Here is a 25,995-nt window from a genome sequence, read left to right on the forward strand (position 1 = left end):
TGATATTTTTCAAAGCTTAATTTATTTAATTATTTTTTTTGTTAATATGATGTTAGTTCACAACTTTGGCCTTACCTTGTTTACACACAGTACTCTAACAGTATGTATTTAATCATCAACATATAGTTATTATGACATCAAATTATTTTATTTAGTTTTATCTGCCTTAATTTAACAAAAATAGACTATGTAAAGAGAGGTTGGCTTCAGCATGGGTCAGCGGAGCAACCTCAACAGTGAACTTAAAAAAAAAAAAGAAAATATATAACAACGGTTATATTTTCACTGACCTCTGCTGACTGACTGTCTGTGCTAGGATAGGGTAGAATCATCCCTAGAGCTAGGGACATACCACTTTCCCCTCATTCAAGAAAGCTTTTTTAAGTTTTTTTTTTTATTTATCACAAACCAGAATTACCGTGCAGGCTTTCACCCAGAACTTCCACTGATCATCAAAATATTGTCGCATTGCTTCCTCGTGGTCAACCTAACTCCTCCATCAATCCCAGGCCTAATATTATATTAATAAAAGCCAAGGCTTCTGCAACGTTCCCCAGAAACTACTGGCATAGGATGCGTATTTCTGTGATTTTATATCTACATAAAGCAAATAATTAAGTTTTTAATTAAAACAACTACAATAGATTTGAAGAACTGATACTGGTTTTTTTCCCCATTAACTGTAATATATAACACCTGCTGTAGCTTTCAAGACATCAGACACCTGTTCTTCAAGTATATATGTAAGTTTTAAGACATTATCTGACTTTAGTGCCACGTCACATTTATAAAAGTGTGGCCACCCACTGGCCTAAGCATTCATAAATCCCGTCTAGTCCTTGTTGTCTGACTGTATACCCCGTGTAAACTGGAACACTGCCATTCATCACAACCTTTGGGAAAGGTTCACCATCATGTAACCTCTGTGATTGCCACACGATTTGACATATTGAGGAAGGCTCTTAGTCCCAGCATTTACGATTCTCCAGACAAGCTTAAAAACAGGTAACAGCAGGTTTACATTTGAATCTATTTACTCTTTAACAAATTGGCTACAACTTGTAGCAGCTGCAGCACAATCATTGGTATTGCCGCCCTAATAAGGCAAACAATATAAAGTGGTGGCATACAATAGGTAAAGTAGAGTATCCTGTATGAAAAGAAGGTACATTTCCTACTCACCTGGCATAGCTCCAGTCTAGAGTATGCACCTGAACCAATCCCCTGTATTGTGCAGCAGCATTACAAGCGAGGAAACAAGATGATTGATAGCTTTTGATCCATGTGGTGTCAGTGCCTTAACCATGCCTGTAAACCCGACTGGGCTCGCTCATTATACTGCAGCCATCACATGATCTACACATTGACATTTTATGTTACAGTACATTTGACAAGTTGTTTCACATCTGGGTGAACAATGGCAATCTATTCCAAATTTTAATAGCAAGTCTGAAAAAAAAGTTTATACAGTATACCCCATTGGAAAGGTTACCAGGCTATGGATGGTGGATGAGAAATCATTTTCTTCCAAGTTGGTGTCGATAGCAAATGGCTGTTCATTACAAACATGCATAACATCTGTTGAGTTGCCAGATGATGTATTTGGTTGTCATCCAGAATTTGCTATTATAATCTCGAAAGAGTGCTTTCTTTTTCTCTCGATCGCTGATCTTGCTCAAGCGTTGCCTTGTGATGCAGTATGTTTTCACAACATAATCTCTACAGTTAGTGTTGTGTGTCAGCTTTTAATGAGGAGAAATAGATTTTTTTTTTTCAGATTCTGTTTTGAATGTTTTTTTTTTTCTTCCTATTTTTTTAAAGACTTGAATAAGCAACAATGTATTAATACCATACTTACTGTAAAGACTACTTAAAGAGCAACTTGATGTGGGTATGACATATCACAGCTATTACTTGTTTAGATTCACTTTGTACTGTATATGATTTTCACATCCGGGTAGCATTTTAACACACAACCCCTGGAGAATGCAATGACTATGGGCTCTATGTATCATTCATTTTTCTTTCATATCTTGACTTTTCATAGGTTTTTGTAGCTTTGTAGACCTACCCACGGTGTATTAGTCATTTTCACTCCCGTAACTTAGTTTCATCCCTGCAGGTAGTTTAATTACGACTGTTCATTTCAAACTACTTTCATATGCAAATGTATGAATCTCATTATAATATCAAACTTTAACCCTTATGTATCATAATTTTTTCCTGATTGATGACTTCGGTTTGTGCCAGTTATTTTACGCATGCCTCTCACTGGCATATATTCAACTAGTTGTTCCTATGTGAAATACAGGCTTTTAGTTACTTTAAAATAAAGCACCTTAAAATAGAAAATAAACCAATTTATATATTTATTTATAGTCTATATTAAATAACAGTGGCAATAAATAAATTTCGTTTTGGTTTATTTTATATTTTAAGGTACTTTATTTTAAACTTCACAATAATAATGGAAGGGAAACACAGAAACAAATAATTAGAGTTCTTTAATTAAACACAAACTGAAATCTTTTCTTCTCAGTAATTAATTATGACAAAAAGTATTTACTTGCGTAGCCTGTACTGTACTTTTTTTCCTTTACACAACTAAAATATACATATATAAAAGTTTTCCGCAATATTCTTAAATTAAAGCACTGAAAGCATAGGCAAGCATGGTTCGGGTACAGACGAGTACAAACATGGTAAACTGGAGAATTACCGTGCAAATTTACCATATACTTCCATATACAGAAACAAACTTTCTTTCTTTTACATCTATGTTTTGGTTTGTTTTCGCTGTGCCAGTCTGCGCTACGTTTAACACAGCACATTCAGTTTGTCCGGTTTGGTTTTTTATTTTCTGCTGCTTTTTTTTGTAATTCTCCTTAGTTCATGCCATTTTTTTTATGTCACAGTGTCCTATTGAATTTATTTTGTTCATTATTTCTTTCCATGTTTCTTTTCTTAATGTTTTTTTTTGGCTGTGCGAAGTGTTAAATAATATTTCTTATTTTTTTTTTTCCATTTAACTAACTAACAGGTCATTTTTTATCTCAGTGTTAAAGAGTAAGTATTCTGAAAAATATAGCCTTATATGTCCCCATGTGTTGCTGCAACTGTTTAAATAATATACTTTTTCTTTTCATTGTTAACTTTCTGACAACTTTTTACACTGTGGCGAAGTGGCTGCTCAGTGGAACCAGGTGCAGAGGTGATGCAGTGCAGGAATAATCACACAAAGGAAACTGTAATCCAGTTTGGAAAAGGGGTCTTTATTTTATATAAATCCCGGTCTGGTGACCAAACAATAATCCTCCGGCAATACACACCAATGTGTAAAGCTCGGCAGATAATAATAATAATGGTTTACAAAAAAAACCCCAATAAATAATAAACACAATCACCAGTCCGGGTACGTGCAGTAGTGCTCGAGGTGGGTGATAACAAATAAACAGTGTCTGTGGTGTTGTTGTTCCGGGTAGTTCTGGCCCAAGGCGACAGCTTCGGAGACGTGTTAGCCATCTAGTGAATTTACAAACAAAAGACCGTTACTAACAGCGACAAAAACAAACAAAACACTCACAAATTATTTCCAGTACAATTCAAAGGGAATCTCTCCTGGTCCTTCCAGTTCCGTATCTGGCTCTGAAACCAAGTGAAGGACAAGATTTACGATCCTCCGTCCCCTTTATGCTATCACGCATGACCCCTTGGTGAACGATTGCAGCTGTCTCTGCTGTCTGCAGCTGCTACCTCGTTTCCCTTCCGGGTCAATACGTTTCTGCAACAGAGTCTCGCCTTCTTCCAGATTAACTGACTTCCCGGCCCGGGGAAAGAACTGTCAGGCCAGCCCGTCCAAATCCTTTCCCTTTCACTGCTTAGCACCCTCACAGGTCGGGAGGGAGATTTACAATCAAAACTCATTATATTTCTGTCACAATATAAAGTCTGTTTCAAAGCTAAAATGGCCACTCTAGTTCACTGGCATTCAAGATCTGTCCTCTAAAATCACTGCAGGAAGAACATCATTATTATTGCTGTGTTACCTGTTTGACAATGTGGGCAATAATCCTTTCACTATCAGTGCATTTGTGGTCATTTAGAAAAGAGCTTTGAAACAGACTTTAAAGTTATAAGTGTAAAAAGTTGTCAGAAAGTTAACAATGAAAAGAAAAATTTCAGGTACATTATTTAAACAGTTGTAGCAACACATGGGGACATGTATTTTTCAGGAACCCCGCTACTAGCTCTTTAAAGTGCTGCAAAATCTGTCAACATGATGATAAAATAAGACATTAACCATGTTGTATAGTGCTGTTCAGTCGAACTTTTCAGAAGTGCAGCGTTTTCAGTTCAGTGATTATTGAGTGCTGCAGCAAGTTTCTAGCATTTTGTGTTTGAAATATGTCCTTTTATTTTTGTAACATTGATTGAATAGCACTATAGAACATGGATAACAAACTGCCCATGTATTTCTGATTTAGTCCACTCTTTAGTCTAGTATACAAGATCAGTAATTTAGACTTTCAGCACACTTATCCATACTTATCCATAGATGAGTGTGACATCCAGACAAGTGAAACACATGGAGGGCTGAGTTGCCCACTCTCCTCAGCAGATGGAGTTGTGTGCAACTTGTTTATTGCATCCTGTTAAGATTAGTGGCTGCACGACCAGATGGGTCTGCAAGCACAGCTGTGGTTACAGGAAAATAAATGGAACTTTTTTTTCTCTTCCTACCATATCCTCATGAGATGCTGAAGTGTTGCAATCATAACAAAAATACATCTAAAAGTCACAGGACCAGTCTACAATGTGCACCAACAACCTACAGATGCAGCTTTAAATGAAATCCAAAAAACCCCGAAAACAAATTGATTTAAAGTAAGACTATTTTATTAAAAGCTGACGCTTACATAGCAGAGATTTCTACAGTGACCAACTGATGTTTATACACAGCTTAAAATGCAGCTTGAAATAAAATCCCCCAAAAAACTAAAACAAATTGACTTAAGACTATTACACTAAAGTTAAACCCTTTATGGCAGCGATTTCTTTAAAGTGACCAGGTGATGATGCACACCTGCATATGTTAACACTATGTCAGAAATTGCGCACTCATATATATTTTGTTCGTGCACTGGGCGTGCTATATGTCCAGACAACTGTTTAATACTCAAGAAAGCACACAGACTCATTTTAATTAAGTTTTAACGAATCAGAGCAGTAATAGTGCTCTTTTCGGTTTCTTAAATGCTTTAAAAATTGGATTGGTTGGTTGCGCAGACCACCGTAAATCCCAAGTAATAAGCAATTTGCGCTATCCAATGCTTTTAGTGCTTTTAAATGCAAAAAACTAAAGCGCCCACCGCTAAATCCTACAACATACAGTATTACAAATATGGTTATTATATGCTTAGCCTTTAGGCTAGCCATGCAAAAAGCTAGAGCATCCACAGCTACATTCTAAAACATTCAATATATCACTCTCTTAAGAATAGAACATAATTTCTATACCTTATAGCAATGCAGCCAACATAAATGAGATATAAATTCAAATATATGGTTACCTTCCAGTATATGGAAGTGTAGTGTAGGATATATTAAAAATAAGAACTGTCTTCAAAATTCAGAGACTTCTAACTTCGGACCAAACAACAATCAGTTTTTCAGAGACCCTCAGAGCATGGACCATGTCAGCTTGCAAGATCAAGTTCAATGGTATCGAATAGGGTCTTGCTCTGGGCTTCATAGGATTTTTTCTTCACTGAATACATCAGGAGTCCCAATTAAATCTGATCATCAATCTGCCTTGACAGTTCTTTGAGTTAATGATATATTCTAGAAGGATCCGGTCAACTCTTTTTAAAACTAATTGGAGTTACATATCAACCTTCAAAATGAATTGGATATAACTTATTTCCAAAAATATTGGCACATGATCTCATAGTTCTCTTTTTCAACCCCTCCTTTCTCTAAAAAGTCAGATGTACCAAAGTTCACAGGATTCTTTCTATAATACAATACCATACAATACAAGTTGATATGTATATTAAAAGAGATGTTGTTTTATATATATATATCATCAACTTTCTGTGTGATTGTATTAACCTGGGTCTACAATATATTCCCTCTGAGCAGCATATCTCATCAACTTTTCAGATTAGTTTACTTTCATATACAGGTGTGTGTGTGTGTTTAACAATTTGTTGAACAAAGATTGTAGGGGTTTATCATAAGCCCTTGTATGAAAGTACTAGGCATACAGTGGTCAGTTCAGTTATTTCCATTTATATTTAAGCTATAATGAATATGTTAAATATAACAGCCTTATTTAACTGTGCCATGCTTGGATTAAACCTGATCTCTCTGTTCCTAAAAATTCACCTGCACAAGCAGGTTTCAGACACCCTGTTTATTTGCCAAGGCTAGTGTTTTAATTAATATGAAACTCCACTGTAAGCGATTTTCCAAATTCACAGCATGAAATCATTTTGGGCTCTCAAACATTATCCCAATTAAAGTCGCTACCAATCTGATAAGGACTGATACTGTAGATAACTTTTCTAATTTAAATGAAATGCTCGCTTCGGCTGCCAAAGTTTTCATTAATTTCTATGATATAATGAAGAGAGTTAATTTTGCTCATTATAGAAAGGCCTTGGATTCAAAACTGCTTCAAATCTCGCTTTGATTGCCAAAACCTATTTTTTCATGCCCAGTACTGCTTTTGCTTGTAAGCAGGTGAAGGGGTCACAGAATCAGTTATATTCCTTCAGCAAGTTTACTGTATGCTAAAGTTATCCAATACAGTTTACACGTTATTGTCTTACATTCAAACTCAACAGTTCCTCTGTTTTTTGTTGCAGTAAAACCTTTATACAAGCCAAACATTTATATTCTTTAGTTTAATTTTAATGTCTAAAATATTTTTTGTTTAGTTGGAGACAGGAACTGAACTAATTCTTAAATTGATAAAATTAAATGAACATTATCTCAAATGTGTCTTAACAATTTGTCTACAACATTGTCAATGTCAAGCTTCTGTTATAATAAACATTTAATATGTTCTTTCAACAGTTTAACTTTAATCGACTTAATAACATATATTACCAAATTCAGATACTTCAATAATTTTATTTTACTCCATTGACTTGTTATGAAGTCATTTAAGCTTTCAATGGAAGGTCCACTTATTTTCATCTGTTGTTAACATGTTAGAATGTAATAGTTTTATAGTAACTGAACTAAATCTGACCTCTTTCTCTGTTCATACAAAATCCAGCTGAAGCAGGTTTTAAGACATCCTAGCCTTTTGCCAATTTTTGGTGTTGATTAATATGAAACACTACTGTAAGCATTTTCTAATACTTTTAAACCAATTTTTAGCTTAACGCTATGCTTTTCGTTCCCATTTCTTCTTGCTAGGGTCTAATTAATTTCTGTGATATAAAGAAAATGTTTATTTTAATATAAACTCCTACCTTCTATTATCCAAAAGGTATTTTGTTTGTTATTATTAACGAAATCACTCATTATAGAGAGGATCTTGACTTTTAAATCGCTGGCCATCAAAAAACCCCGCTACTTTGGCCAAAACCAAGGAGTCATTTCCTACACTGCTTTTACTACCAGCAGGTAGTACTGTTCACTGTATATGTACAGTTTATACTTAAAATTATTTTATAACATGTATATTTAATTCAGATACTTCATTATAGCAATATCTTTTATAAATTATAATTTTATTTTACTCCATTGATGTACACAGAAGGCCACAGGTTAATTTTTAATTAGGCACCAGCTTGGCAGCAAATGCAACCTTGAATATTGAAACTTAGGACTGCTCATACATTTACTTATTTTCGTGATCCTGCCTTTCAAACGCCATCAGGGTATTTAATACATGTATTTAGGAAAAGTTATAAACGAACAACCGCATAACTTTCAGACATGCAGAGTAATTTCAATTTGAAAACCTCAAACCATCAAAATGACTGATGTGGCAGTTCTAGTGTTAAAGGATGTGAAAAGATAAGTAGCAGTTATAAATGCAAATACATGATGGCATTTGCAGTGCAGGGCTAGTGTTTCTGCATAATTAATAAATAAGAAAAGTAACTCATCCTCAGCATCAAGTAATAGACAAAACTAAAGTGCATGAAATGTAAAAAAAAATCCAATTAATAAGAACTTAAGCTGTTTGCTGCCTGCACTAGATGACATAAATTAGAGGGATAGTGTTTGCAGAAGCGGAATACAAGTCAATGTCTGTTCCTACAGCATCTATACCAATAGCCATAGTCTTTGTGATTTTATAGCACCTTTCAGGTTATCGCTGGGATGAAGCTAGCGATTTCAAAGCCAGACTTTTTACCTACCACACTTTTGCTGTTTATGGTACTGAAACAGCAAGACATGAGATTAAAACTCCTAGGTTTTGAAGACATTTTAAAACATGCACTGCAACATCCTTATGATGTAGTCCTTGGGAGTTTGGTAATGGGACTTGTGGCCGAGCTGTTGCCGTGATGACGTCACGGACCAGGAAGGAGTAGTAAACCAAGGCAATGAATGGTGGTGAAACTGAACGCTACGGCGCTCAGTGCTTTTATTAAATAAATAAACCAAAAGATTTAAACAAACATAAAATACCACAAAACAGAAGGGCATATTGGCCAAACAAATAAACAGAAATAAGTATATTTAAATATAGCAATTGTTTTGACAGTTGTTTTTCGCTCTCGTTTTTCACTCTCCTTACTCGCTCTCCTGTACTCTCCTCTGTACACTCTCCGCTTTAGCGCGGACAGCTGGAGGCTTTTATATTCTGGCCGAGGGGTTAGCAAGCTGTTAATTATCTTATTACCCCTCGGCCACAGTCTGCACGAGTTTAGTAAGGATGCGTGACTGTCAGCTAGTTAAATAATCAGTAGCTGATCAATCACGCATCCTCACAAGGTTTTTAAAATAAAAAAACAATAACAAATAACAATCGGCTTTAATATAAAACATAAATCATAATATAAATAAATAACAAACAAAGGGGCGGGACACTCCGCCACAGAACTACATTCCCCAGAATGCCATGAGAGTAAGCCCGAATGAGGCTCTCCTGGCTCTAATGGAATGAGGGACATCTGCCTGTGATGAGCAGGCAGGCATGAACGTGGAACACAAATGTGTGTATAGGGCAGTCTGTATGAAGGAGAAAGGCTGTCAGTGTGTGTAAATCCTGTGAAAAGACCTGTGTGGTCGGAAGGATAAGAAAAGGTAGTGTGTGCACCTGTGTTGTGTGTTTTTGCAATCGGTAAACGGCTTAGCCATCTGATATAGTTAGAACAAGAAGAAAAATATAGTTTAGCATTCCACATGGGAGTTAGGTTTTGTTTTATTTCTGTAAATAATAAAAGTGCAGGAAAGTGCTGAAAAAGTACATTCTGTGTCTGGGTCTGCTGATTTTAAAGGGCGTAGACGAGCCTTGGCCGAAGGTTGTGTTACAGTGTGTGTGTGTGTGTGATATTTTTCTCAGCACTGCTTGCATTCCAAGATCCCTGTAGTACAGACTGGCCAGCTTTTACGACATGTGAAGCCGGTTACAGTTGTAAACAAAACTAAACTTAACAAACAAAATGTCTCCAGCTATGCATTCTACCCCTTTCCTCCTTAGAAAAGCAAGATGTCTCTACAGACACCCTCTGTATAGAACTGTCCGGAGATGTAATGATGAGTTAAGGATAGTGAAGAACATTCGATATTATTTTCCCTTTAAGAGAAACATTGAAATCCTTTTTGAAATTATTAATAATTTAAACAATTAGTATTTAGCCACCACGCAATTATTATGGTGGCATTAAGATATTTTATTATCGGGGAAAGTGTGAATGAGACTGTCCTATTTTTAAATAAGCTGAATTAAACAAAAAATGAATTTATTTAAAAAATAAAGGGCTGTATAACACTGTGGGCCCAATTTAGGCAGTGGTAAATATGTTTTTTTTTTTTCTGAAAAGGAATAAAACCTTTTTAATGGTATAGACCAGAGTTGGCCAAACTGCGGCTCCTGGTGAAATGCTGGGTGACGCACACTTTGCTGCTTGAATGAACTGAAGAAAGAATAATAAACAAAAATGAAGAGAGAAAAAGTTCAAACAAACACAAGTTTATTATTTTTGTTCTCTGTTTGTAAGTGTTAATTATTCTTTCTTCTCTCCCCTTCTCTCTCTTCAGTTCTTTTGAGCCTGCATGTGCACTGCAAGTACATTTCATCACATTTCAATCACCTCAATTGATAGCCGGATGTGCAGTTGAAAGGCAATTTAATTTCAGAATTTCTGAATTTTGAATTGAATTCTTGTTTGTTTCATGGAGACAATGGCATTAAGCAAACCCTCTCCGAGTAATAAACAAAAGTTTGAGGCTTTAAGCCAGAATGGGAGGAAGAGTTTGCTTTCACTGAAAACAGTGGTAAACATGTGTCTCATCTGCAACAAATCGCTTCCACACTGTAGTCTGCACAAGGCGAGCAGCCTCAGTCGTTATTATGAAACAAATCACAGCACATTTTCATCTGAATATCCTCCTGGATCAGACAAGGAAAACCAATATGACCTCTTTAAAAGCACGCCTCAGCAGTCAGCAGATGCTCCTTTCTGTATTGAGTAAAGAAGCTGATTTAATGACTCAAGCGAGTTTTTTATGCCATGGAATATCACTCATGCCAAACGTCCTTATTCAGATGAATGAATCTTTTTATAAAATTGGAGTATTGGCGCTAGACTAGAGAATGCATGTTTAAATGTTATATTGCAGGTCTAAAATTAATATATCTTACGTCTCGTCATGAGCAGGTACTGTAATCCCTTTCAAAATAAATACAGTGCATTTATCATCCACAAAGCTGTCAAAAGTATTTAATACACGCAGCAGTCATGCTTTTTTTTAAAACCCAGCATTCAGATCTTCAAAGGAAGAGCTTGTCAAAAAGAATCCTTACAAAAATGTCTTTTTATGTGCTGTTTTTGATTAAGTCAGGAAGTTTGGCCACCCCTAGTATAAACCTTTCCGCAGTTGCCCATCATGCCTTACACGTGGCAAGGTTATGCTTTAATGTAACTATGGAGTAGGTCCCATCAAAAATCAAGTAGAAACTTGTTTTGTTCCCCATTGTAACAACTAATTGAACTATGGAGGGACAGAGTGTGCCCAGAATACAAAGTAACCCTTTTAATCCATTCTCGATATGTTCTGTAAATGCAGTTTGGCAAAAAAACAAACAAAAAAAAAACAGCTTTGATTCAAATCAAAATTACATTGTTTTGCTATCATTTGTTTGTATTGGGTATTTCTTTGAGAAAAAAAATGAATGTAAAATAAATATGAAGGATTCTGTTTTTCACAATTATTTGTTCTTGTATTATACATGATCATAGGTTGCTGCAGTCTTACAATACATTTTTAATTTAAACCAATGCTTTAAAAACAAGTTATTTACATGTTGCAGCTGGGATGGGCAACTTTAAGCTAAGAGAGGGCCACAAAATCCACAAAAAAACTTTGGCAGACCATATATTTTGTAGTAGGCTACATAATGTGTAACTCAGAAGTATTTGCTAATACTGCATGAACACAACCATGTATTAACAGTGTAAAGCTATCACTGGCGGTGTTTACATGCACAAGTCATGACAGTTTTCCTCTCCACCTGTTTGCTGTACTTTTCAGAAAATGCGTTGCTATGCAGTTCTGATTTAGAAAAAAAAAACAGGCCGTACCAATACAGATTACTCAATTCATAGTCGTTTAGGGGAGGGGATATTTAAATGTCTGTTTCTGCTTACCAAGTATGAAAAGAACAACTCTGAATATCGTGAGGAGAGCTTCATGCGTTGCCATGAATATAAAAACATTTAACAAGAGAAATGAATTCATGTGTTGTCACGCACATTCTGAATTACGCCACGCTTTAACTACTTGTTTGTCTGGTTACCAATATTAAATTTTCTTGACAAGCACGATTCCTGCTCCGGTGGGTTTTTACAGCTATTTTTATCGTGAGAAAGCGATTGACCCTGCCCTTAAAGTCGCGCTGCCAAAAGGACTTCCTTTTGATGTTTCACGATATATTTGCATGACAACGTCACACAGTCATGACTGTAGAGTCGATTTTCAAGTGCATGTAAACCAAACCAGTGTCCCTTATAGCAAATAACCTTAAAATAAACCAAAATATTAAACATACATCTTTTTTTCTAGTGTGCAGAAGAGTAGGGGATTAATAAATACAAACAACAAAAATGAAGAACATATTTATTATTGTTTTTCTCTGCTGTTTATCATCATTACAGTGTCTTGCCAGTCACAGTGGGTTGTGGGTTAAAGTTATATTCCTCTGGCATTGTTCCATGGTTTCAACAGATTGCATTTTCTTGTATTCAGCATACATGCAACCCAAACAAGCTCACTGCCTCCCCCAACCTCACACAGAGATTGGCCTAAAACAAAAAAAGTTTGAGAAATAAAAAATAAAAAATAATATGACAGAATAATCTGTTAACTGTTGCGGGCCAAATAAAAAGGTCTGGTGGACTGGATTCTACCGCCGGGCTGCCAGTTACCCATTAGTGTGTTATAGTTAAACACGACCTGAACCAAGAAATGAGAATAAGGGTTGGCCAGTCTATATTTAGTATGTGCGTATGAGAAGATCCAATAATCTAACTGTAAAGAGACTGTAGGTAACAAAAACAATTCCAGAAATCTTGCACTGTTTTGCACTAGCTACATAGGCTGTTTCTAAAATAATAAATGTTGTATCAAACATGTATTATCATTTTAAAGACCCACTGACACGGTCCGAACGACTTTTAAAAAACATAATGTATGACTAACAAGTATTCCCAAATGAGATTTTAAATTGTTGGCAATGATACCGGAAGTGACTTAATACAGGAATGTGTACGAACGAATACATACATTTTGATAGAGACAGGCCACGTTTTAATTTTAAAATGCCTCGTATTTGTGTTGTAGGTTGTTGTTCCAAGCAGGCAAACAAAAAACGAAATATTAGTATACGTAATTTCCCCCAAGACAAAAAAATCTGAGGAAAGTGGTGTATGTCGACATGGAAATATACCTATGTAGTGCGCATTTTGCGCCGAATTGTTTTGAAGAGAGCCCAGTTATGATGGCAGAGATGTGCATTGGTGTGAAAAGAATAAGGATTTTAAAACCTACCGCGGTTCCAACTATTTTTCATAAAAAATCTATTCTGGGTCCACAAACGAAATGACCAAGAATATCAAAGGCGTTTGAGAAACGGGAGACGTTTGAGTCTCGGGTAAGTTTTGCATTAACTCTACTGCTAGCAATTTATTTGTCTTTTTCTTCAGAAAAAAATACAGTGCAAGCACATGGTCTTTGTAAGCACAATGTGCAATATAATGATGTAATATATAAATTCGGTAATATAAAAACAACTGTTTAGAGTTTTGTGCGGCAGTTTCAGTTTCTAAGCCGGTTACTAAGCAACAGCTACACTGTCAGTGAAATACAGTATTAAGAACCATTAACACACACACACACACACAAAAAAACACATGGTATTGAAAAAATATTTCATAAATGTTCAGGGAGTATCCATCATTTATTTATTTATTAAAAATTGTAGTATTATACCTACCCCTTCAATGTAGCGCTGTAGCAGAACCTCTAAAATAGTAGCTGCTATGTCCAAATTGTAGCTGTTGGCATCTCTTTGTTATGATTAGGGGTAATAATTATACACATATATATGTATAGAGAGATATGTTAAATACATTCAAGTAGCAATCCACAGCGTTTGGTTATTCTGCTAGTATCAATAATTCATGTATCAATATTGTTAACTAAAGGAAAACTATACAATTATGGGTAATATGGAATATTTTAAGTATCAATGTTAAATGTAAGGGTTTTTATTAACCATTCCATGTTGCCAAGACGCTGATTCTCCGCAGACATCTGCTGTCCCTCAGGTCCGTTCGCGTCGGTGTTGTCGGAGTCTCTTTCCGCGTTTGACCCTTCTGATTCGGAGGCATATGGCTCGAATTTATACAGGAGGCAATCCCTGTTTTCTCTCTCTATGTCAGATCCATCACTACATGATTCACATTCATAAGAGGTGTCTGAAACTGCTAAAATTAGGCTACTCTCTTTTTCACTGTTGCTGTCAGCCATACTGGCAGATGCAAGGAGCCTGCGGGTATCTCCCTCTGTGATGTCACAGTCTCCTGGCCTCAAACCAGGAAATGGAGATCACCCTCTGTGTATTTCTGGATATTATTTGATTAATTGTAGCACGATTGAACATAATTTGGTAAAATGAATGTAATTATATGTTCAAGTGAGACTTGTTAATATTATTTTTTATGTTTCTGGTAAAAGTCAAATTCCATGTCATAGGCTCTTTAAAACTGATCTCAGTTTCCAAGCCTCCTTCTCAGAAAATCTGTACACGTGCATGTGCCCGGGTCATTTCCTCAGCATGTCAAAGCATGTTACTGGCAGAGAACATGTCAGTCAAAAGAGAAGCTGCCGTTTGGTTAAAAAGGAAAAAGAGGGCACAGTTTCTGATGAGGCTTTTAATAAAAAATTAATTAGCTTAAAATTAGCTTCTTTTTTTTTGTTTTGATCCCTGACCTTTTGGAGTTTGTAATCATTCTCAGTAACAGACCAAATAAATCCACTAATACATTTAACTACAAGACTTCGCTCTACTTTTAAATATAAATCCCTTAGGCTGTGGGTCAAGTTATGTTTAATAGCCTTAATCATTATTTGTTTATTTAGCAGACGCCTTTATCCAAGACGACTTACAGAGATGAGGGTGTGTGAACTATGCATCAGCTGCAGAGTCACTTAAAATTACGTCTCACCCGAAAGACGGAGCACAAGGAGGTGAAGTGACTTGCTCAGAGTCACACAATGAGTCAGTGGCTGAGGTGGGATTTGAACGGGTTACAAGCCCTGTTCTTTAACCACTGAACCACATCATTGCCAACATCATTACACTGAGGGACGTCCTTTTAAGAAAAAAGTGTGTGCTATAAATGTCAGGTGTTTCTTTGTGTGGAAAGTTTAATAGGGTAATTCTACCATGGGATTACCAAGAAATTATTTTGTTCCCCGTGTATTGTCCTTTATTAACTGTATGCAAACACAATTACTTCTCTCCTGGCATACTCAGTGCTTCCATCACATACAAGATGTGTGCGTGTGTGGTCATGTATGCAGATTATTAAGTGGCAGAGACAAATTGGTTTTGTCTTACTGAAATATTTATGTTTTATATCATATTATTTAACTTAATTTGACTTTAGAAGACATACTGTAGGTATGTAATGGTTGCTGCTCCTTGTTTTTACTGAGTGTAGCAACATTATTCCTAATGAGCAAGAAAAAATCTTAGTCAAGGAAGCCAAGAAGACCAGATGTCTATGTTATATTAATAATCTAAATTGTGGATGATATGAAACTTGGAAACCTGCAATGTGGCGCACCTCTTTCCACTGTATTTGTGTTATTTATGACCCCTGGGTTGAAACACCAGATAGATTAATATAGAGTTAAAGGATGGTAGTATTTAAATAGACTCCTTATTTGTTATTGTACAATAAATTCAAAACAATACAAAGCACAAAACAGAAATTACAAACTTCGTAACAGATTGCCTCAATTTTTAAATTATAAATAGCTGAGACAAAACAATGACCTTCGATATTCTGTGGGCAGGTACAATACAAACAGTTTTTTGTTTTGTTTTGTTTTTCCATTATTTAGTACAAAACACAAATTAATTTCATGGATATGTCAACAATAAACAAAGATGCTTTGTGAAAAGGACACCTTACAAAAGGGACCCTGTTCATAAGACCCCTGCATACAGTATTCAGTATTTTAAAACAACTGTTGTTGACTAATGTAGTCTTTAGAAAAGTTGCATGTATTTGTATATTATATGTATAAGTCAAATTAGTGTTTATGGACATTATCTGGTGTGTTGAAGTGTGTCCAATTGATCTTATTGCTATGACAAAACATGTTTTATCAGTTTCAAGGTTGTGGTTTATATAATTAATCAAGTCTTTGGTTTTATAGTGTGTCACGTGATTTTTAAAAAAATCACAAGAGATGTTCCAGGTGTATCACATCTGTTACTCATTTAACATAGCTAGTAAGCATAACAAGAGCACCAGTGGGCCCGGATCATTAAGATAATGGCAGTAAACTGCAAAATAAAAACACCATGCTAAGGAGATACCTGGATGTCAACTGAACAGAAGCTCTTTTAAAGTGTAAATGTCATTTTTAATATTCTCAGTGATTCTGAGTTATCGTATGTTATTTAGTTGTAACACCTCCCTATCTCTGGCTTTCAGCTGCATTCCCCTTTGCTTTTGAATTGTAAGTGCCCAGGGAGTTTCTGTGAACTTGTTTGGCTCCACATGGTCAATACTAGACAAGTTAATGCAACGTTTTTTAAGGAAACATTATTTGTGGAGTGAGGAACTCAAAGACAATGCATGGGCAGTTTTCTAACCAGACGACAGAATTTTCCAGTAAAGGAACACTCTGATGGAGCAACAAAACTTAGAAATCTATAAAATCTTGTATAACTAATTATAAGAAATACATTATGACCTACTTTACATGGTAAGGCTGTCATTTTATGATGGGTTTTTAGTGATACTGTAACCACAAGGGGTTAATAATAACAATAATAATAATAGCTTTTTTGGATCATAAAGATAAGCGAGTTGTGCTCATATTCAGATATTTTATTTAAAAAAAAAAAAAAGTTTTGAGATTTACTTTACAGTGCCTCCCCACATTACAATGTTTGTTTTTGCCAACAATATGTTAAAGCTGGATTTTGCAGCATTCTCTTGTCAGTTTACAATGAACCCATTGTTCATGAGTTAAGATTCTGAAAAGGGTCTGTTATAGAATTGTACCCATACAATAGTGTTTGGCTAGATATTATCTTAGCTGAGATTCACAAGCTCAGGCAAGTAAACTAGCACAAGGAAATGCACTATGGAGCAAGAGTGTAGAACAGTTTCCAAACCTGGCAGCCATCTGTCTGCCTTGAAATGATTAATTGAAATAGGCCTTTCTAGGAGGTTGGCTGGCCTCACTCAGAGCCACCCACAAACACAAAATGTAATGGAGTGATTTACCAGTCTGTTAGTGTGACCTCCAAGTTCTTAGAACTACCGTACAAATACAGTATAACAGGCCATAAAGTACATTAATACATGATTTTTCTTATAGTACTGTCAACATTAAAGCTGCAAAAGCCTTTAAAGAAAAAAATAAAGCAAGAGCACTGGTGTATAGGACTGTCTGTATGCATGCTTCTCTTGCTTGCTTTTTTACCGTGGGCATCAAGGACAACACTGTTTTCATGTGACAAGCCTACACAGTGTTAAATTCGGAAATTGGAAGTGACTATTCCTCATTGATTACTGGCTTTATTTTCTTAAGGAAAGTTGTAGCTGGAATCTGAGGGAAGTCTGTTCACTACTATCCAATAAACATTGGAATGATATTATCACATTACTGTAGAACCTATTATAGCTACAGTACAGTGATTGTGATTTTGTGTGCACTAGCAAAGAATATATATTCAAAATAAATCTTCAATTGTTGCAAGAATAACCTAGCCTGATGGGGGTACTTGAGAACCACTGGCAAGTGCTTTCTGGATTTCTGCAATAATTACTCACTTGAGTTTCATTGTTCCATTTAATAATATCTCTAGGGGAAAAGTTGCAATACATTGTACATTATATTGACTTTAAAATTGACCTTTTCCGGTTCTGTTTTTTTTTTTTCCTGCTTTGGGTAATAATTCTACACCTGGATATAAGAAATTGTTGCTATAATGGCAGAAAAAAAGCTTTTTTTATATATAACACTCTATCAGTTACTTTATAATTGCACACCATTGCTTTCTCCATGTGGACATGGCAATTATGTATCCCAAGATTTAGTTTTTATAGTTGGATAAGTTTTCTTTAGGACAGCCAAAAAAATGTTTAAACATTTACTTATAAGGTCAAACTTCATGCATTGTAGCAAATTCCACACTGTCATTGGGTTTAATGGCACAAACTGAATGAATTATACTTAGGACTTTCATTTTTGGGATTTATTAATTGTATTTTTCTGTGCTTATTTTTAGCTTATTATCGAATTTTATGTAAATTGTTTTTTTTCGGGGCTTTAGTTTTTTATATACTGTATGAAATTAGTGTTTTCGGTTACTTTCCAAAATGCTTGAGCGTTTTTTTTTCTGTCAAAATATGTATAGTAACTCGCCAGTATTTGCACACTTAAGTTGTACCTTCTTTCCTTTGCTGTCTTCCACAATGAAATCCCTATGGTCACGGGCACATTCTTCTGGGGTTTTTGTGTGTAGGAATTCTTGTACATTTCGTCACAATTTTGTTTTAAATCCTCTGTATCTTAACTGTATTAAAAGCCCTGAAAAAAAATTATTTAAATCGTGCTAACAAGCCTCCATCCTGATTGTAATCTCATTTAAATCTCGCAAGCGGAATCTCCAATAAAAATGTAGGAATACGCTGTCACTCAGTAGTTTTTAAAGTATTCAGAACGAATCAGTTATAGATACAAGTCAGGAATGCGGGACATTGCCCAGCAGCCCTGGGAAATGTATTTATTATTATTTTTGTAGTAGGTTTTTTTTTTTTTTTTTTAATGGGAAAACATTAAAGTTAACGTGAATAAATTAACCATTTCCACAGTTTTTCCGGTGTTTTCCAGTGTTTATTGGCTATCCACCGATTTAGTTATTTTTGTATCGGGGATGTTTTATCAGGTTTTATCAGTTAATACTGAAAATCAGAAGCCCTAATTATACTTTGGCTACAGTGCTAGCATCACTGTAGTTAATGTCAGCAGTCCCTTCATACCTATTGTGTTATGAGAACTTTGATTGGCTACAGTACAGCAAGTTGCAAACAATTTAAACACATACTTTGAGACCTTTGGTATAATTTTATAATAGGTTTTATTTTATTTATTCCTTTAAAAAAAAAAAAAAAACTCATTTCAACTGCCAAATCAGAGTATTATGTGCACAGTTGCATAGCTGGGATGGCAGCATTACACAGAGGTAAAGTGAGTTATGCCAAAGGTTACATGAGGGAAGTCTATGTATTAGCAGGCATTAAATCCACGATCACCTGGCATCTATTCTTCATTTTGAACCACTACATCATATTGTTTAACTTATTGTCAGATGGACAGAAACTATATTTTATTTAAACTGTTTCAAAAACTGGCTTATATTGCTTCATTGACAGGAGGAGACAAGATTCTAGCACTTTCTCCGTGGGTTATTGGGTGAGATGTAAGTGAAGGACCATTACTTTCTTAGATGTTCCCAACCATTGTTCTGACAGTTCTTTCCCTGACAGGTCAGTATCCTCAGGGTCCAGGATAGTTTAGAATTTTTTATTTTAAATTTTCAGTGATCAAATGTGAAATACTTGACAAATCTGTCGACCATATCAGTGAAAAGTGGTCAATTACCAGTCAGAAGTACAATCCCTTGAAGTATGAATCGTTGATAATATTAGAGAGTCGACAGTCTTTTTTCACAAAGTCAATATTGATGGATGACATCTTCAGTTCGGCTTGTCTTACAAGGCAACAGTGGCAAACACATGACTTTAGGAGTAAGACGTGTCATTATATAGATACTCAGTTTTCTTTTAGGCATGTTGAAGGTCAATTTTCTTTTTTTAATCCACAGTCCCCAATTATTTCAAGATAATCTTTGACTCAAAACCTAAAATACATGTAATCTTGTCAGACTGTGCCTATGACAAGTTAATGGTGCTGCTCTTGAAGTTGTCATTAAAACCATTCAAATTATCCACATCTTTTTGAAAAACCAAAAAGCTTTTAGGACCAATTCTGCACACACATTTTAAAAGCCTTGTTATTCGAGTGACATTAATCTCCTGTGCAATAATACTCATGTGTCATTGCCTCATTTTGGGTGTGTTTTTTTCCCATCATCATTTTTGGGTTGTTAGAAATATGGCAATGTTAAGGAGAGTAATGTTTTTTTTTTTTGTTGTTGTTTTTTTTAACAATTTTTAAACAATTTTATCAACATCAGTGAAAATGCAACCCATTTTATGTCCTGTATTTAGTGGAATACAGAATAAACACTATATTACAGATTAAGGATGGAGATAGAAGCATACCCAACCAAGCAGATGACAACCATTTCTTGGGTATGTGAAATGCATTGGAAGCACAGCAATATACTGTATCGAAGCATATAGGGCTGCAGTGGGACTCATTTTTGACCTTGCTGGAAAATACATAAGAACATAAGAAAGTTTACAAACGAGAGGAGGCCATTCGGCCCATCTTGCTCGTTTGGTTGTTAGTAGCTTATTGATCCCAGAATCTCTTCAAGCAGCTTCTTGAAGGATCCCAGGGTGTCAGCTTCAACAACACTACTGGGGAGTTGGTTCCAGACCCTCACAATTCTCTGTGTAAATAAGTGCCTCCTATTTCTGTTCTGAATACCCCTTTAACTAATCTCCATTTGTGACCCCTGGTCCTTGTTTCTTTTTTCAGTTTTGACCTTGTTCCAAAATAAAGCAAAGCACTAGTGGACAGCCTTTAAACTTGGATTTCCCAGGATCATACCAGTTTAGAACTATCTGAGTAACTCATATTTGATGTGGGTAATCTTCCTACAGGAGCATGTTAACCAGGTACAGGTTCAAAGGCAACTGGAAGGCTTTTATAATCCACCTACTGAAAGCCAGCACAACTAAAGCTTGCTCTTGTGGCGCTGAAAGTGAAGTGAGTAGGACTCCAGATGAGGGAAGCCTGTCTGTGCTGTCTGTGTGCTGTGTGCTCTGGCGATGTTTTGGCTCATTGTTGCTGGTGGTCCTGAGTCTGCTGAAGCTGCCGTGTTGATGGGCTGTTTGGAGAGGTCAGTCCCTAGAGGAGCACCTTTAGAGCACTTTCCTCTGTAACACGCTGACAGGTAAGCCCTGACAGCCGCCATCGATCACCCCTCGCACACACCTTCCCAACAACACCATTCATCCAGCAGCAATGGAGCAAGGACACAGTGAGCTGATGTGTTCCGAGCATTCTAGTTAGTCCCTCAGGGTTGAATGCATTATTTGATTTGTTTGGGGGATTCTTTTTCCTCTCTGTGTCAGATTTGAACTGCTGTTACAGTGCATGATTTGCACATCCTCTGCTGTAATAATAACAATGTTCATTTGCATTTGAAATTATTTCCTGGTTTGTTTGTAGTGTAATATAAATATAAAACATGCATCATGTTTTTTTTTGTATGAAAATGTGCAGAAATAACCACTCAGACTGTTGGTTTGATAGATACAGTAAATAGATAGATGAAAATGATGGTGAACTTCTGCCCAGTGTAAGACAAAGGCCAATACAAAAAGAAGTGCTGTTACCTGGGGAGGTGAAACAGTGCTGTTTCTTGATTCGGCCTCCCCAACCTGCAGGAGTTAAATGAGCGAGTTATTTATATATACATTTAGCAGGACTCTGGGAAAAGGGGAGGCTGGAAGCTGCAGGTGTTCAACAGGTGAATGAAATTAATTTGCTTCCAACTCCCTTTTCTGTTTGTACTTTTTCATTGTGTTATTCATAAGCGCTCAGGCATTGCACACCTGGGCTGTCTGCTAGCAGTCACAAAATCCCACAACATGGAATAATGCCAGCCAAGGCCTTGCCAAGCTGGGGACCACATGTTAAAATGCCATATGCTCATTCTGAGGACTCAAATCAGATTAAAAAAAGAAACATTGTATCTCTGCAATGAAGCAAGCACTATCTGCACTTCTCACAATTGAGTCAGCAGCAAAGTCATACTGAAAAAAAAAAGATAAATTACCATTTGGTGTAATTTCATTTTTTTTTTTCAACATTTGGACAGCAATATTCTTTCATGTAGGTCATACATATTTTTTTTTTATATAGTTTCCTTGTCCTCATCTTCATTATTACTAATAGAAACAAACTATTTTAGTACATTGCAAAGTTGTATGAGAAAAGGCTTGGCCCAGGTTTGGCCAAGTGACAAAATGACTGCCACTTTTTTTTTAACTGTTTAACTAAATAACAGATATAAATAAATTACTTTGGAAAACCTGGCAGTAAAGCATGACATGTGACTCAAGTAACAGATTGTCAGAGGGCAGTGATATCCAGGCATTGCATCCTCTACTTGTTTCCCCCATTGTGTAACAGACCTTTTTTGGGAGCATGAAATACGAGCCACGGGACAGCAGAGGCAACCAACCTGAAAAATGTTAAAATTGTTTTCTTTAGAACTTTGTTACATCGTTTACCTTGGTCAGTATTCCTGGGCAATCAAAGGGGCTTATTGTTGCTAATTACGGGACAGTTTACTTGGCCCCTGGCATGAGAAAAAGAACCTATTTGAAAAAGAAGGTATTGCATTTATAACAAGTGTAAGTTACCAAGTATGTAATTAATGGATCTAAAGATATAGGTCCCCTGGCCCCTTTTAGTGTGGTTCTCACATTGATTACATAGCGAATAGCCCCAAGGAAGAAACTTCAATTTGAAGCATTTTTCAGGGTCTTTTCTGACCTTTCTTGTAATGCATTGTGCTGGCAGTTGGGGGTCTAAAGAGGTCAAAGATGGAGATATCCTCTCAGAAAGATTAAATGGACATTAAAAGAACAAAGCAAGCTCTTTTCCACCCAAAAAATATAGATTTAAGGATTTTGCAGCAACAAAGAACAGTATAGATGATTCATTATCCTTGTTAGTGTATTTTAAAAGTGTGCTGGCATCAGATAAATCTATGGTCATTCATAGCTGTTTTTGTGTTACTGTTTTTAACCTTTTAATTTTGTGTGGCTCTTAAAATTTAAGCACAAACCCTTCACAGTTAAAGTTCAACTTCTGGACCTCTGTTGTGTCTAAGTTATTTAACCTCTTTCTGCCAAATTACACAAGCTAGAGCTACTTGCAGCAGTAAATAATAATAAAAAAAATAAAAATAAAAATGAGTTGATTAAGAATCTGTATAAAGAGCCATTCAAAAACACATGATTTTAATTGACGCAAGGACAGCAATAGATACGACCATGCCCCATTTGAGTAATCATTTTGTAGTTTATTTTATTACATGATTTTAAATAAAATATCTAAATTATGATCATATAAGTAGCCATTCGAAAATTATTTTAATTAACGCAAGAACAGCGAAAGATATGACCATGCCCCACTTGAGTAATGAAGATTGCTTCGTTGCTATCGGCATGATTGAAGGCAGCCTGTCTGTTAGAGAAGTTGCCCGGAGAATGAGATGTTCTGCTTCAACAATCAGCAGACTAGTCCAGAGAAACCAGGAAACCGGCTCTGTGAGGGACAGGCCATGTCCTGGAAGGCAGACGGTTACCACATCGGCCCAGGACAATTACGCTGACTGTTGAGTTGTTCAGACCTGCCGGTGGGGCAGTTGAAGTGTGATGATGTGGGGAGGAATCTCCTTTAAATCGCCAGTGCCATCCACAAGAGACAACCACGACAAGCCAACCTTAGCCAGCTGCCTGCAGCTGCACAGGAAGAGTGGCAGAACATCCCACAGCAGCCTCAACGCAATGCGTCAACGCTGCCAGGATTGTGTTAATGCTCAGGGAGGTCATACCCGATACCAACTTTATAATGTTTTCATTTTGACAGTGTCAAAAACTTATGCCTTTGTACCTTAAACTGAAAACTTATCATGATTCTTTGATCTGTATTTTGTTCACATTTTCTGTGATTTTGTTTGATATCTATGTTAAAAATATTAGACCTGAGTTTTGCATTTCTTTTGTGCATCAGTATATATATATATATATATATATATATATATATATATATATATATATATATATATATATATATATATATATTGTAAGATAGCGGGTTGTGAGAGACAGCAGGGAGGGGGTTAAAACCTCCCTGCAAGAGAAACATGTGAGAATGCACCTTTTGTTAATTGTTTGATTGTATTGATTTATTGTTTCATTTAGTTTGCTAATTGTTTTATTGTTTAGTTTAATTGTTTTATTATTAATTATCATCCGCACCTGGGCGTTATTGGGGGAATTAGACCCAGGTGCGGGGTTTAAAAGGAGAGCAGGCAGTCTGTTCGAGGCTGCTGAGTAGAAGGAGGCAGAAGAGGTGTGCTGTCTCTGAGTAGCCAGAGGAAGAAAAAAAAGTAAGTGCGGTGTCAAACCGGTGGTTTTGAAAGGACGGGAAAACAGCTTAGCTGTCCCGTGTTAGGAAGGGTATTCCTGAAAGTTGAGTTAGTGCTCCAAGAGAAGTTAGGTGTTTGTTTTGCTTTTGTATTTGTTTTGATTTTGTGTTTATTAAAAATTAGCGCAAACGCGCTTGAAAAATCCATTTCAGTGTCCTGGGTCGTATTTTTAAAGGGGCAACGAACCCGAGTGGGTGCCGATCGTGTTACAATATATATATATATATATATATATATATATATATATATTAACAATATGAGACACTGCCGCTTCAAATTAGAACATTTTTCTAAAAGAGTTTCACCTGGATTATTGTACCTACAACTATATTGCAGGTATTCAGGATTTTTGCCTATCAGCACCTAATGGACAGATACCAGATTATTTAAATGTATCTTTAAACAAGCTTTGAGAAGGTCACAGGTGTAGATATCTGCGAGCACTTCACATACCTGATGAGAAATAAATGGCAGTGTATCTGGCCTGCAACAATAGCTCTATAAAGGTCAGAGCAACCTTTCATGGGGATACTGATTGCTCTCACATAAGGTCACACAAGGTTGTTGCTTTTAGCCTCTTGCTTGGCCCCAGATTCAAATAGCTATTAATGTGCCAGTTTGCACAGGTGTCTGACTCCATTATCATAAACTGTTCAGAATATTTGCATTTTACTTTTATACCAAATGTAAACCATTGATGCATTAAATGCACTGTACTAAAACAAAACAGTGCTTGCAAATCTCTTCGCTGTCTTTTTTCTCTGAAAGTATGTAAAACACCAGTTCTCTAATTTAAAAATAGTGTAGCTCAAGGGGTCAGTCCGTTAGTCATTTTTTTCAATGGCCTATACCATTCAGCAGTGTAAATTTGAATTTCTATATTCACAAGAACATAGGAAAGTTTACAAAGGACAGGAGGACCTCCGGCCCATCAATACTTGTGGTTAATATATTCACTCCCCCGTGTTGAAGTCCCCAATGCTTTACTTTTTGCTCAATACAATCTGTGCCATACTGTTTTTACTGAAACAGTGGGACAGGTGAATGACACAGATTTAATATTCAGTACCTGAAATTGCATTTATTATCGTACAACCAAGGGTCTGATGAACTATTAATTTCCCCACTATTATATTAACATTTTAAATACAGAGTACACGTACAATAATTCAACAATCTCTAGCCAACAAATAAATATAAAGATAATTGTATTCAGCCATTAACTGCAGTACATTTATAGATGACCATATGTGTAGTTCTTTGACCTTGTAGCTTCATTAAGTACCCTCTGCTGCACCTTAGGGCAATTAACCACTGTCAAATATCTGGCCATAATACATCCCTTTCAGTGTCTTTCTGTTTAATAATAAGACCTCAGCTTCCAGTTAGGACCTTTAACTTTAACCATTATGTCCTACAGAGCAGCTTACCAAAGGTACAAAGGCATTGCTACATCTCTTATAATAATCTGATGATTGGATCCCAGCTATATATAACATATAATACACTGTTGCTTTTTTAATTTTATTTTTATAAATTACTTTATTTACAGTGTAATATTCTTTAGTGGGAAACAATACAGTCAAGCACATTCCTTTTGTAACAGGATGTAGGCTGGGTGTAAATAAATGACC

This window comes from Acipenser ruthenus, chromosome 4 (genome assembly GCF_902713425.1).
Source record: "Acipenser ruthenus chromosome 4, fAciRut3.2 maternal haplotype, whole genome shotgun sequence".
Taxonomy (NCBI): domain Eukaryota; kingdom Metazoa; phylum Chordata; class Actinopteri; order Acipenseriformes; family Acipenseridae; genus Acipenser; species Acipenser ruthenus.